This window comes from Equus asinus, chromosome 9 (assembly GCF_041296235.1).
Source record: "Equus asinus isolate D_3611 breed Donkey chromosome 9, EquAss-T2T_v2, whole genome shotgun sequence".
In the NCBI taxonomy this organism is placed as follows: domain Eukaryota; kingdom Metazoa; phylum Chordata; class Mammalia; order Perissodactyla; family Equidae; genus Equus; species Equus asinus.
In genome coordinates this window covers 68,619,973-68,633,707 of record NC_091798.1, presented here as the reverse complement: position 1 = coordinate 68,633,707, position 13,735 = coordinate 68,619,973, and positions in this window count along the sequence as shown.

The window sequence follows — 13,735 nt, the reverse complement described above, 5'->3', positions numbered from 1 at the left end:
ACTATGTCCTCACATTTTCCATACCATATATCACCTTCTAGCATACTATTTGAATCACTCATATATGATGCTTATTCATTGCGTATCTTCTGCCCTTACATACCCTCACCCTTACTGAAATAGAAGCTCTCCGGTGCCAGGTGTCTTAGTTTTAGTTGTTTATTTATCCCAAGTTCCTCAGCAAGATCCCGGCACTCAATAGAGACTCAATAAATATTTCCTGAATCAATCAAAATTAACTATAGAAACACTCTAATAAGGCTAAGGATACAATTTTACTTTTACTCTTTCTAGTTTTATTTTCTCAATGAATAAGTGTGTGTAAGAGAAGAGGAACAGAAAACAATGAGATTGACCAAAAATCATCATCAACAACAAAAAGTTCACTGGAAAAGGTGGCCTTCAGAATAAACCCTAGAGCTGGCAAAGGCATTGCTGACTCATGCATACTGTCCCTGTTTCATAAATATGGGATCTTAGTCTGCTCAGGCTGTCATAACAAAGTACCATAACTGAGTGGCTTAAACAACCGAAATTTATTTTCTCACAGTTCTACGTCTGGAAATCCAAGATTAGGGTGTCAGTCTGGTAGGCTTCTGGTGAAAGCTCTATAGTGGACCACAGCCTTCTCGCTGTGTGCTCACATGGCTTTTCCTTGGTGTGTGCACGCAGAGAGAGATTGAGCTCCCGTCTCTCTTCTTATAAGGAAACTAACCCTCTGGGATCAGGCCCTTCCCTTATGAACTCATTTAACCCTAATTACTTCCATAAAGGCCTTATCTTCAAGTACAGTTGCACTGGGAGTTAGGGTTTCAACATACAAATTTGCCAGGGGTGAAAAAATTCAGTCCATACATATGGATGGCCTATATATTGGCAGGAAAAACGTGAGAGCCTTGTATTAACTCTATCGCCATCCAACAAATAACTCTACCACCGTCTAATAAAATCAAGCTTTTAAATGAAAGTCAGATCCTTTTATTTTAAACATGAATGCTGCCCAAAGGAATAAAAGTGGGGAGGCGGATTCCCAAACTATTAATAAATTGCAGAAACCTTAGCAAGAATTTTAGATACCTCGGTCAATAATAAAAGCAGCATGGCTCCTGTAAGACAAAATTGTGCCTGACTAATCTATTGGCATTCTTTGCAGGATAAATATTCTTGGATAATGAGGAAAATAGAGAATACAATCTCTTTAAGCATTTTAAATGCCTCGAACAAGTTTTCATGCCTAAAGGTACAGAAAAATTTATAGTAACTGTAATATTGAAGGTAACTGACTTGTCATAGATAGGAAATTAGCTTAGAGACAAGAAATAAAGATAATAAGTATTGGGAAAGTGTGATTCAACATTTTAATGAATTATTTAGATGATGGAGTACAAAGTGAACAAGCAAAACAAGAAAAAACAATTGAATTGTTTTCTTGAAATACTGAGAGAAATTTCATAGAAGTTTAAATATAAACAAATGCAACATAATAAGTTTAACAGAAAATTATGTATATTTTATTTATACAAACTTTGAGTCAAAGTTTACAACCCAAGACTTGCCTTATGCATTAGCTGAACAGTTACCCAAATTCAGTATAATTGTGAAGTCAGTTTTTAGCACTTTCTTCTCTATAGCCTTATTAAAGTGGGGCAAGAGGGTAGGTAAAGCAAAATGAAAAAAAATCTTGTATATAATAACATATTCCAGACAGACGTGTTAAATGGTCTAGTGTATGAAATTTTGGATATGGAAAAAACATGCATTTATAAAAGTGTCAGTTGATTCAGTTTTGCTGTTTGGCTTTGGGAAAATGAATGGATTAAGACTGTTTTTGTTGTAAATGACAGAAACATCAAATCGGCTTATGGAACAATTTAAAAAATAATTTAACTTACGTGACTATGAATCCATAGGATTCCTCTTTCTTTGTCGATTAGACGGTAAGATTCGATGTGGCAGGAAATATTCTTGAACCAGCCTCCAGATTCCTAGATCCCCAGCTTTTGAACCTACTAGAAACAGCCTATCCTTAGAGCTCTAGAAAAAAAATCTTCATGGCAAGTCATGATGGGCAAGTGTTGGATCATGGGACCATCACTGGACCAATCACCTAGATGAACCAATTATCTAAAGTATCTAGGGTATTCTATTCAGCTGGGCCCAGGTCTCCAACCCCCATCTCTGGCTTTGTGGAAAGGGATCAATCCACCCAAACTATATGTCGTTTCCTCTCTGGGAAAAGGATCCCTTCGTTGCCAAAGTAAAGGGTGGCCATGGGTACTTTTCAGATAAATGAAACAAAACAAAATCCAAACAGCTAGTCAGTAGAATGAGTTTCCAGTATGATCAAGGTAGAAAAGCATCAGAGAGTCTGCTCCTTGGTTTGTGATTGGTGAGTAGTTGTGAAGTCGAAGAATGCCCTGAACACTTTAAAAAGGACTCTCCAGGGGCCAGACCCTTGGCCAGTGGTTAAGTTTGTGCGCTCCGCTTCAGCGGCCCAAGGTTTCCCTGGTTCAAATCCTGGGCACGGACGTGGCTCTGCTCATCAAGCCAAGCCGAGGTGGCATCCCACATGCCACAACTAGAAGGACCCACAAGTAAAGATACACAACTATGTACCATGGGGCTTTGGGAGAAAAAGGAAAAAAATATATATATGTATTTTTAAAAAGGACTCTCCAGAAGTAAAGCATGGTTTGAAGCCTCTGATCTAAGAGAATGGGACTGGGAGGCCTTTGAGATGGAAGATTTTATGTACTGCTTTCTCTGCAACTGTGGATCCTCTAGAACGGGGAAAATGCCCTCATTGTCCACATTGTTACATGACTTCCCAGACGTCAGCTTATTTATCACCTGAAAAAGATCTTTCTTGACAACCTCAAATCCTTTCTATTAGCGTTTAATAAACTATCTTCATATCATTTCTTTCAATTATTTCAATGAGTAGATAAATGCTTGTTTCCTTGATTATCATCTGCTTTCACTACAAAAATATAAACATAATGCAATTATGGAATTTCTCCTTTTGCTTTTGCTTTCTTCCCGTAACTGAGAAACATGCCTGAAAAAATGGTAGATGAAAAAAAAATTGAATACATATGGATCAGAGGGCCCAAGTTTAAAATTCTGAGTACCTCAAAATTTCAGAAGTGGTCTTCACTGAGAGCAGCTCCTTCTTGCATATTGAGTAGTTTTGATTTAATGTAGGGGTCAGAGTTGGGCCACACAGTGTTTAAAAGACAGCACAGCTGTGTTGTTTATAGACACCTGGAGTTGGAGTGACACTTAAGAGTAACCTAGAGGTGCATTTCTTGAACAATGAGTCCCATGTATACATCAGCTGAGCCGAGAATCAGAACTCTTATCCCTGTTAGGGAGGAATTTCCAGAAGCCCAAGTACAGAATGTTCACAGTGGTTTGCCTAGAATAAAGCATTGCTTAAGAAAATTTTGTTTATTGAACTAACGATGTACTAAAAATAACAATCTGCCAACCTGGGACATATTTGTATTCTTGATGGATCATGGAGACAGCCACTATGTGCTATGCCTCAGAATCATCTGGACCTCCTGTGGGTGGAGGATACATCTTTGCAAGCTTCATTTTTACTTAAATATCAGCTTCCTTAGATTTGTTTAAAGGTAAGAGTAGAGCAATTTATTTAGGACAGTATGGATTAAAATCATAAGTGAAGCCAGTTTTGAAAAGTCATTGAAATAACATTCAGGTACATAATTTACCTACGAGATAATTTAGAGAACAATTTACGTGCCGACCTACCCATCAGAATGGGAGAAGCAGAGAAAGAGTTAAATATATAGAGTTATATTTTCTAATATCCCACTGAAGACCTGCAGAATTAGAATATCTGAGAGTAGCATAAGAAATATATATATTTTATAAAACCCCTGAGTTATTGTGATGTAGCCAGGTAGCTAGTTTGGCAACTCTCCGTGAAGTGGTGTTGGTATACTAGTGATAGAGACATTCATTCATTAAAGTTGGCATTGAACATGACAATGTAATACATAGATCGAATGAAATTACCTGAGATTATAAGTATCCCCAAGCTTGTCATACTCCCCACAAAGATCACATTGAGCCTTGCCTGCCAGAATCACCCTTCCAAACATCCAACTTGATGAAGAGTTGGCCCTTCTGCACTACTGCTGTTTATGGTTCCAAAGATGGGAGATAATGGTCATGGTTATCAATGGTAGGTAACTGTTGTTTTAAGGTTGATGCATTTGTTGACAAAAGTGGCTTCTTTATTCTATTTAGATAAAAAAAAATTATTGAAGTAAAAAATTCAAACAAATAAAGCAGACTTATGTTATTAATGTATTTATAATTTTTATTTATGTGTGAATTATCACCAAAATCCATTGCATATGTTATTATGAAATTTTACTCAGAAATAAGTTTGCTGTTCTTGAGCTGCAAGACTCATGAAGGGTAGCACATCTCTGAGCCTCTGAATGGGCCTAACCAACAATCTAGCAGCTGTATCTGCTCCTTCTCAGTTTTGGTCACCACCTCCTAACCCACTACTGTAATTTCTAATACCTGGTTTAAAACAACTACAATAACAACATAATGCCAAGAACATTTTTTTTCTTTACGAAGAAAAAAATGTCTTTAAATGATAGAAATCTGCATTTTGAAGTCTCCCAAATTTCAGGGTACATTCTAATTATTGAGAATCTAATTTATATTAATTCTCTTGCATGGGATGAGCCTAGAGTAGCTGACAATTTTCACTAAGAAATTATAATAATCTTTATCATAAAATATAGGGTTTTATGATAAATATAAGTGGAGGATGTACTTTATATCAAGTCTTCTCTGGGAAGTGATATTAAACTAGAGACCTTAACAACAGGGGAGAATGAGGAAAGAGCATTTTACCACAGATGGAAAAGCAGGAGTGTAGCAGTAATTGCTTTTAGGTACAAGTATGAAAATACTCCAAATATTACACATGCAAGTTTATTTTTTCTCAGATACTAAGAAGTTTGCGGGTAGGAAGTGGTTGGCATGAGTTCTTCATATGGATAGATTAAAAAATTGTGTGCAACTCATGTATCCATGATTCTCTGTCTTTTTCCCATGGTGATAACTCTTTGTTTTGTTTTGTTTTCCCACATTCCAAGCATGAAAAGGCAAAGGGAAGGAAAGTACCAGCATTAACCACTTTTGTCTCTTTTATAAGTAGATGGCTCCAGCAGGTTTCCACATCCATGCTTGTGGTTAGCATTCTGTTTACTCCTAACAGCAAGGGTGATAAGAAAAATAAATATTTAGCTCTTCTAGTCCCTGGGGTGTAAACAGCAAGGAAATCTTCCATGATCTAGGTCATGAGGTATGCAGACTCAAGGTGGGTACATATGACATAAAGCATATACAATCCTTAATTCAGTTCCTTCTATTACTGAAAGATTGTAGGAAGAAAACAGGTGAAGGGGAGGAAATTAGGAAGGCTGATAATAGGGCCTGATATTGATAGATGAGAAAAGTACTTTAGATACATTTGTACATATATGGAGAATTTGAGGACTTTAGGCTAATGGCTTTCCTCCTTGGACTTAACATGAGAAAGATGTGAGCTTAGGAGAATTTGAAATATAGGCTTGGTTTCATGTCTCAGGTGGTGTGGAAGAAGTAAGAAAATATCAATGGTGGCAAGGAGGTAGAGGAATGGATTGAGTCAGTATTCTTGGCACTCAATGTCTTATTCAGGATACTGCGAATATCCTGCACGCTCCAGTGAAGGGACACCAACATATTGAGCATGCTGGTGAAACTGTATGCTAACAGGAAAAAGCAAATGCCACAGGTAGGGACACTGAGGCCAGATAAAGAATTCAGGACAACTGGTCCAGTGATGGGACCAGTCACACCTGAGGGGACACTAGCAACAGAGTCAACTAAAATGCAAATGAGTGTGGGGCAACATGGTTCCCTCTCCCACCTCTTCTCAAAAACACAGTACGCCTGCTCCTCTTCCTCATATTCAGATACCATCTCAGTGGAAAAAGCAAAAGAGAGAGGGTAGAAAATCTCATATACTAACCCATTCAAAGGAACCTAAACCAACTCTGACAGAAAGTTTAGTCCTGAATTGACAGATGTTTTAAATTGAAAGCACGTTGTTTAAACCTAAAGGAAGGGATGATTTTTTTATTGCAAAAAAGTCTATCAGCTACTCAGGATGGTAGGACCTTAAGAATAAATCAGATTAGTTAGAGACAAAAAAGGGTGAGGGTGAGTAAATTTGTGACTCCGCTATTCATCATCCATGCTATTCTCTGTTGTTCAGGCAAGCTCTTCTCTCCTTTCATTCAGATCAGCAGAGTGATATGTCTTGTTAACTTCAATATTTTTAAACTGCATTACATTGTTGCCCAACATCCTCTGCCACCCTCTCCACAGAAAAGCTGCTGAAAAGTATTGTCTGTACTTTGTGGATCTACCACTTCACTTCCCATTTGCTCTTCAAACCACTCCACAATCCAACCTAGCTTCCTCTTCAGCACTTTGCTGAAATTGCTCCTGCCAAGGTCACAAAGTCCTCATATTGCCAAATCCACTGAAAAACTCCCCCCGCGTCAGTTTAGTAAGAGAGAGAAAAAGAGAGTTTGACTCAGCTGACCACTGCTTTGTTCTTAAATTTTTCTCTTTCCTGAGTTTCCTTTACAATATACTTTCTCACATGGTTGATTGTTTTAGGCAGAATTCCATACACCTGACCGTTATATGTGGAATGGCTTGGGACTTCACTAGGGAGCTTAGCTACTCTCTCCTCTTTTTCTAGTCTCTTTCATCCACTCCAGTGGTATTAAATGGCAGCTCTAGCTTGATGAATCCCAAATGTCTTCTACACTCAATCCCAGATCTAAATATCTAACTGCTTATATGTACCTTGGCATGCCATTATCCACAACTATGGGCAAGCGCTCTTGGTTCTACCTCCACACTGTATATTCCCACACTCCTGTAGGTCTTGCCATTTCCACTGCAAAATCTTAAGTCACACCACATTCACCTTTAATTATCTCCTATTGCCTCAAAGTCTTTGGTAAGTTCCCTTTATGATCCTATGCAGGCATGCTCCCACCCCCTACTAAGAATTCCTCTCATACACTACTTACATATGCCTATCCAAGAATGCACACGCACCGGAACAAAAGATCTAAACCAATATTTTTAATAATAACATACATTTAACCTATCATTAGTAATCAAGTACAAGAGAAAAATATCTATTCTTATTTTTGGAAGATATTGCTTCTATCTCAACAAATTTCTTGCCTACTATTTTTAAACAAAGGATAAAAACAATTTTAAAAAAGATTACAATATCCTAATATAAAATAGTAAAACAGACAAGGTTGAGAAAATAATTTTGAGCTAAAATGAGGAATTAAAATTAAAAAATGACAGCATAATTTAGCAATTTAAATTATTAAAGTTAACCTCATTTTATAAATAAAATTTATCTTTAGGTACATGCTACGGGCCTGACAATCTTGTACGTATTTTACATGTATCTAATGTAATCTCCACAAAGTGCTATTAAAATTGGCACTGTGTTTATCCTCATTGTACAGGTTAAGCCATTGAAGTGAGTTAAATAGACTACCCAAGTTTGAACAGCTACTAAGTGGTAGAGCTGGGTTTAAAATCCAGGATCTTGGACTCAATACACACATAAGCAACCTAAGTACCCATCAAGGGACGAATGGATAAAGAAGATGTTGTATATAGACACAATGGAATACTACTCAGCCATAAAAAATAATGAAATCATTCCATTTGTGACAACATGGATGGACCTTGAGGGTATTACGCTAAGTGAAATAAGTCAGAGGAAGAAAGTCAAATACCATACGATCTCACTCACAAATAGAAGATAAAAACAATGACAAACAATCACATAGAGATAGATTGGATTGATGGTTACCAGAGGGAAAGGGGGGAGGCGGAGTGAAAGGGGTGACTAGGCACATATGTGTGGCGACAGATTATAATTAGTCTTTGGGTGGTGGACATGATATAATCTACACAGGAATCAAAATATAATGATGGACACCAGAAATTAACGTAATGCTATAAATTAATAAAAAAATCAACAAATAGGTAAAATTTAAAAGTTAAATTTTTCAACATATTATATTGATTTTAAGATTATATTGATTTTTTATTTGTCTATTTTTAAATATACTATTAAATTCATTTACTTATTATTTAAATAAATCTTTGCTTTTTTAAAATTGGTCTAACATTTAATTTTCTTAAGTCACGTTATCTCATAATTTATATTCAGTAAAAATATTGAAATTGCTTAAACAAGACAGGCACTTATTTCTCTGTCAGATAAAATAAGTTGAGGTGAGAGGTCCAGAGCCTGTGAGAAGTCTCATGCTTATTCAGAGACCTAGACTCTTTCCCTCTCTCTGTTCCGCCATCTTGGGGCACAGAGGTCAATTCAATTAGGAAAAATAACTCCCAGGGCTCCCGTTACAAACCTCAGGTAGGAGAAAGGGGAGAAGGGCAAAAGGGCATAGTCTTTGCAGAATAATTTTCCACATACTTCTATCATCTCCTCAGCCACACGCTAGGTTGGGAAATTTCATTTTTTGCATAAGTATGTTGCCACCCAAAATATAATGGAGGTTCTATAAGTAGGAAACAAAGAAAGAACAGATACTCAGTAGAAAATCAGTTGCCGAGATACTGTCAATACATCTGGCTCAACAAGATCATTTGATAATTCTGCTTTTCAGTTGAGTTAATATTCATCATTGGAGAAGTGGTTGATTTTCAAGTAGTTATGAAAATAATGTTGACTATCCATCATACCAACTTAATTTTGTTAAATTATAATATACAACCTATTTGTTAATACATAGTAAATTTTATCCTGTTACAATAGTCTTGAGGGCATTATTAGATAAATATCAATCTTTAGGGTAAAATGTCTTCTCTGAGGCACTAGATTTTTTCAAGTGTAATTTTGAATCTTTGGAGAATTGTATTACTTTTTCTTTTCTCTCTTATGACTGATCCTTAAGGAAAAACAACAGGCTTATAATTTCAACTAAGGTGCTATTAATACTTCATAACAGTTTAATCATTAATTATAGGCAACATTCCCTTGAAACACATAAAACAATTCTAGTTTTGCAAATGGGATTGCTGAAGTAAAGTAAGGGCCCATTCGTTGTTGGAAAATTCGCTTCATTATTATTAATCCTGAAATGTTCTTGTTAGTAGATGAACTGCGTAAGAGACTTTCTAATTACCCTAAGTTCCATTAAAGTATTTTAATGCTTCATTAAAGCTGATGGATGGTACACACCTTTGATTATTCAGGTGCTGATTAGTTGTGAAAAACACTTACACCACCAAAGTGTCAGCTAAATAGAGTTCACATCTTATGATATGTTAAGGCTGCGCCTGCAAGGAATAGATAAAGTCAGTCTTAGGAGCTCTCTTGGGCATTATTTAAGAACCATTTTTATCATCATATTTTGTTTTAGTATTTCCATTAACGTCTGGAAATTTAAACTAAGGAAACTATAAAAGGGTAGTTCTTTAAATTTGTAAAATGTGAGAATACTAAAAAAAAGATGAGAAACAATGAAACAAAGAGTTATAGGGTTATTTTTCTAGCTGTTACAAGCATTCTAAAACACACATTTGGCATGTCTCTACCAAAGAATCTATTTTACTATTAGGAGGAAATAACTCCTTATGTTAATTGGCAACATGACCAAAATAAATGCAGGCAAGAAAAAAAAAAAACACATGATTATGAAATTTAGTTTATAATAGCAAAACCTTTTCACAATGTGAGGATTTTATCTGGAGTCTGATAATTTAGAACTCCAGGGCAACTAGCAATCAATGAATGATACACAATTAAGAATCAGCTTTTGAAATAGCTCTAGCTTCATTGTTCAATGGGCTTCCCAACTGTTTTTCTCTTCTTGAAATACATGTGGGGCTCCTTTGCCATTTTTACGCTGTATCTATCGAACAGTTCAAAATATTGATTGCTTTTTCCTTTTATGTGTCACATAGCTTTAAATGTTCCAAGTCATCAGTGATAGTTATTTTAAGTAGATTCACGCATTAAGAAAAGGGGATATCTACACAACTTTTGGGAGGACCCTATATCAGAATGGCTCAAACCTGCCTCCTAATTCTCAAGGTTTCTGAAGATTCTTTCTTTTTCTCTTTACCTCACGAAGAGCTTGATGTCTCTGCAGTGTTCATGAAGTTTGCCCCATTGGAGGAGTTTGTTAAACTGCCATTTATAGCAGCTTAGTGTATGTCAGTGTACTGACATTATTCTATAAGCATAATATGTTGTAAAGTTTTTAAGATGTAATTTGAGAGAACAGTTTCTGTCAGTAAGGATTAGTGGTTGAAGTGTGGAGTCTGGATCCAGGCTGCATGAGTTTGAAACCCAGCTCCACCACTTAAGAGCTGTGCAAAATTTCTTTTTTCCAGCTTTCTTGATGTAAAATTGGAAAAAAAAAAAACCTGTAAGATATTTAAAGTATACAATGTGATGATTTGATATATGTATATATTGTGAAAGGATTCTCCCCATCGAGTTAATTAACACATCCATCACCTCACTTATTTGCTGGTTGTTTTTGGTGAGATCATTAAGTTCTACATGCTTAGTAAATTTCAATTGTACAATATAGTCGTTATCAGCTACAGTCATCATGTTATATATTAGATCTTCAGACCTTACTCATAACTGGAGTTTGAACCCTTTTATCAACCTCTATTTCCACCACCTATCATCCCTTGGTAACCACCATTCTACTTTGTTTCTATGCATTTGACTTTTCTCTTCTTTAGGTTTCATATATAAAGGGTAACATGCAGTATTTGTCATTCTCTATCTGGCTTATTTCACTTAGCATAATGCCCTCTAGTTTCATCCACATTGTCACAAATGACAAGGCTTCCTCCCTTTTTAAGGCAGGCTGTCGACATTTTCTTGATCTATTCATCTTTTGACAGACTCTTGGGTTATTCCCACAACTAGGCTATTGTCAATAATGCTGCAATGAACTTGGGAGTGCAGATATATCTTCGAGATAATAGTTTAGTTTCCTTTGGATAGATCCAGAAGTGAGATGGCTGGACCATATGGTAGTTTTATTTTTAATTTTTTGAAGAAACTCTATACTGCTTTCCTGATTTCTTGAACACAGTGCTGGATTCTCTGACTGTCACTTTCCTAACACTGCCAACATGTCTTAGGCCTCAATTAATATAAAAATCCTTCCTCTTTGAAATATCTACAATGGCTTCTATTTTCCCAACAATTGTACTTGAAAGCCACAATGTACAATGCAATGGTAAGCACAGGGACAAAGCATATGGATATAAAATACTACAATAGGTTGGAGACATCTGAAGCTCGAATGATATAAATGGCATTATTAAAGTCAAATATGACTCTAAGGAAAACCCTCCACTAGTCATAAAGGGAATTTTTTGTTGCTATTTCACTACTCACTAGCTATTCACTACTTTGTGAATAATTGGAAAGCTGATACTTAAAATGGAATTAGAAAACGTTCTCCCATAGACAGCGATAATTTATAACATATTTTTAAAAGAATTCTCATCTGAATTAAGTTTAAGATGGTACCCAGGCTTCTCTCATGGGGCTGAATACTCATCAGGTGACCAGCACACCACCCAAACTTGGATGATTCTATCAAGAAGATACTTTACCTCAACTGCTGGCACCATAATTCATCCAAAACAAAAACATTATACACATACACATGAAATTTATATGTGTGCATACATTTATAAATAATTGTGTATATATACATATATTGTTATACATAAATATAATATAATATTTAGTATGGAAACCCTAAGTTTTCAAAGAGTTTGACCATAACCAACAAAATATTGATCCTTTAGAGAAGAGAACCTAGGGAAGAATAAGGGGCTGAGGGAATGAAAAAAGATAGGAAGACACTAGCTGTGTACAGTATGAATCATCTGTGTGATCCGTAAAGATTCATTTTATTCTATTCCAGAATACTTGATGTGATTCGATTGTATGTGATTTTGTGTGTTATGTGTGAGTGTGTGTGTTTGTGTTTGCATACCAAAGAATAGCAGGAGCAAATTCTGCTTGCTGGCTGATGCAGGCAAAAGATAGTTGGCTTGTGAGAACACGGATGCTGGGAGCAGACAGTAGTTTGAAAACGTGTCCCTGGGAATTTGTAAATACGGAGGAGAATGCTTTGGACTTCTTCCGATCATGGAGTGAAAAGTTTCAGGTGAATTTTACCTGGAATTTTGAGGTGAATATTTCATAAATTTTTGGTTACACATCTCTAAGCTAATCCTGAAACTAGTCCAAAGGGCACAAGTGCAAGAAACAATATTTTTCTCCACTCTGCCTCACGTTAGTTGGCATAAATGTTATCACTGTTATTCTTGTATATTATTACAGAAGTATAAGCAGTAATAGTAACACCAGCATTGCTCTTTCAGTTTATAACTAGTTCTCTTATATTTTTCCTTTAAGTCACTTGACAATCCTATAGTGAAGTTTAATTTCATTACTTTAATCTTAAAAGGAAGGCACAGAGTCTTTTAATTGTTAAACTACCTGCTTCAAGTTAAAAAAGGTAAATAGTAAAAGAATTGAGACCATGCTCTTTCACTATAATGCTCTAAGTGATTCATTTTTCTAGGTTAAGAAAAGGGATGAATAGAGGGAATTTTTATTCCAAAAATATATAGTGGGTATAAATACGCAATTTATATATTCACTCTGCTGTCAAAAAAACTGACTGTCTTGATGGCAGTCATTTAAGTCACTGACAACCAAGTTGATGTTTTTGCTTTATTATATTTCATGGTCAATTATTATTAAAATTGTTTCCTAAAATAGCGTTTCCAATATAATTCTATTTTTTTGTCTCATGCAAGAAAAATTCCATCTCAAAATCTGACACAAACATATTTCTCTTCTCAAAAGACCAGAAAAATCAAACTCCAGAACCTCATATCAAATATGCAGCAGAGCTTATGAAATTTATAAGTGGTTAGTTCAATATTTTTTGTTCTCATTTTTCTAGACTTTTAGAGTAAGTATTCCTGCAAGGGGATTTTTTTAAATGAATTCATAACTTTTCTGTTTACACATTCTCAAAATGAAGGTATTATAGTCAGAAGATTTGTACCTTTGCAAATAATACTTTTAACTCGAATATTATTAGAGGTAATTCAGTACTAAGACATTTGGTTTTGGTAGTTTTTGTTGTTGTTGATTTCAAGCTTTCTATTTTTTAATTATTTTAGGTTGAAGGAAGTGTTGAAAAAATTGTACGGAGTGTTCGCGTAGTATAATTCCATTTTTGAAGCTCGTTTTCAAATCTTAGTAACTTATACAGCCATAGTACAACAATCAAAATCTGGAACCTTGCTCTTGCTCTTCTTGGTGCTAGAGAAATACACAACTAGTTTAAACTTTAAGTGGACAATGAATCTTGGAACCTTATCACATACAACACCAGAGAAATAATCAGTTTAAATCAAATTGTTTATTTGGCTGTCTTTTCCTTTTAATCTTTGATTTATGACTAATGTATTTAGAGCATAGGACATGATGGGGGGCAGAATAAGAAGAAAGAAATAAATTTCTCTTTTTGTGTAAAATTAAAAATTTATTTCACAT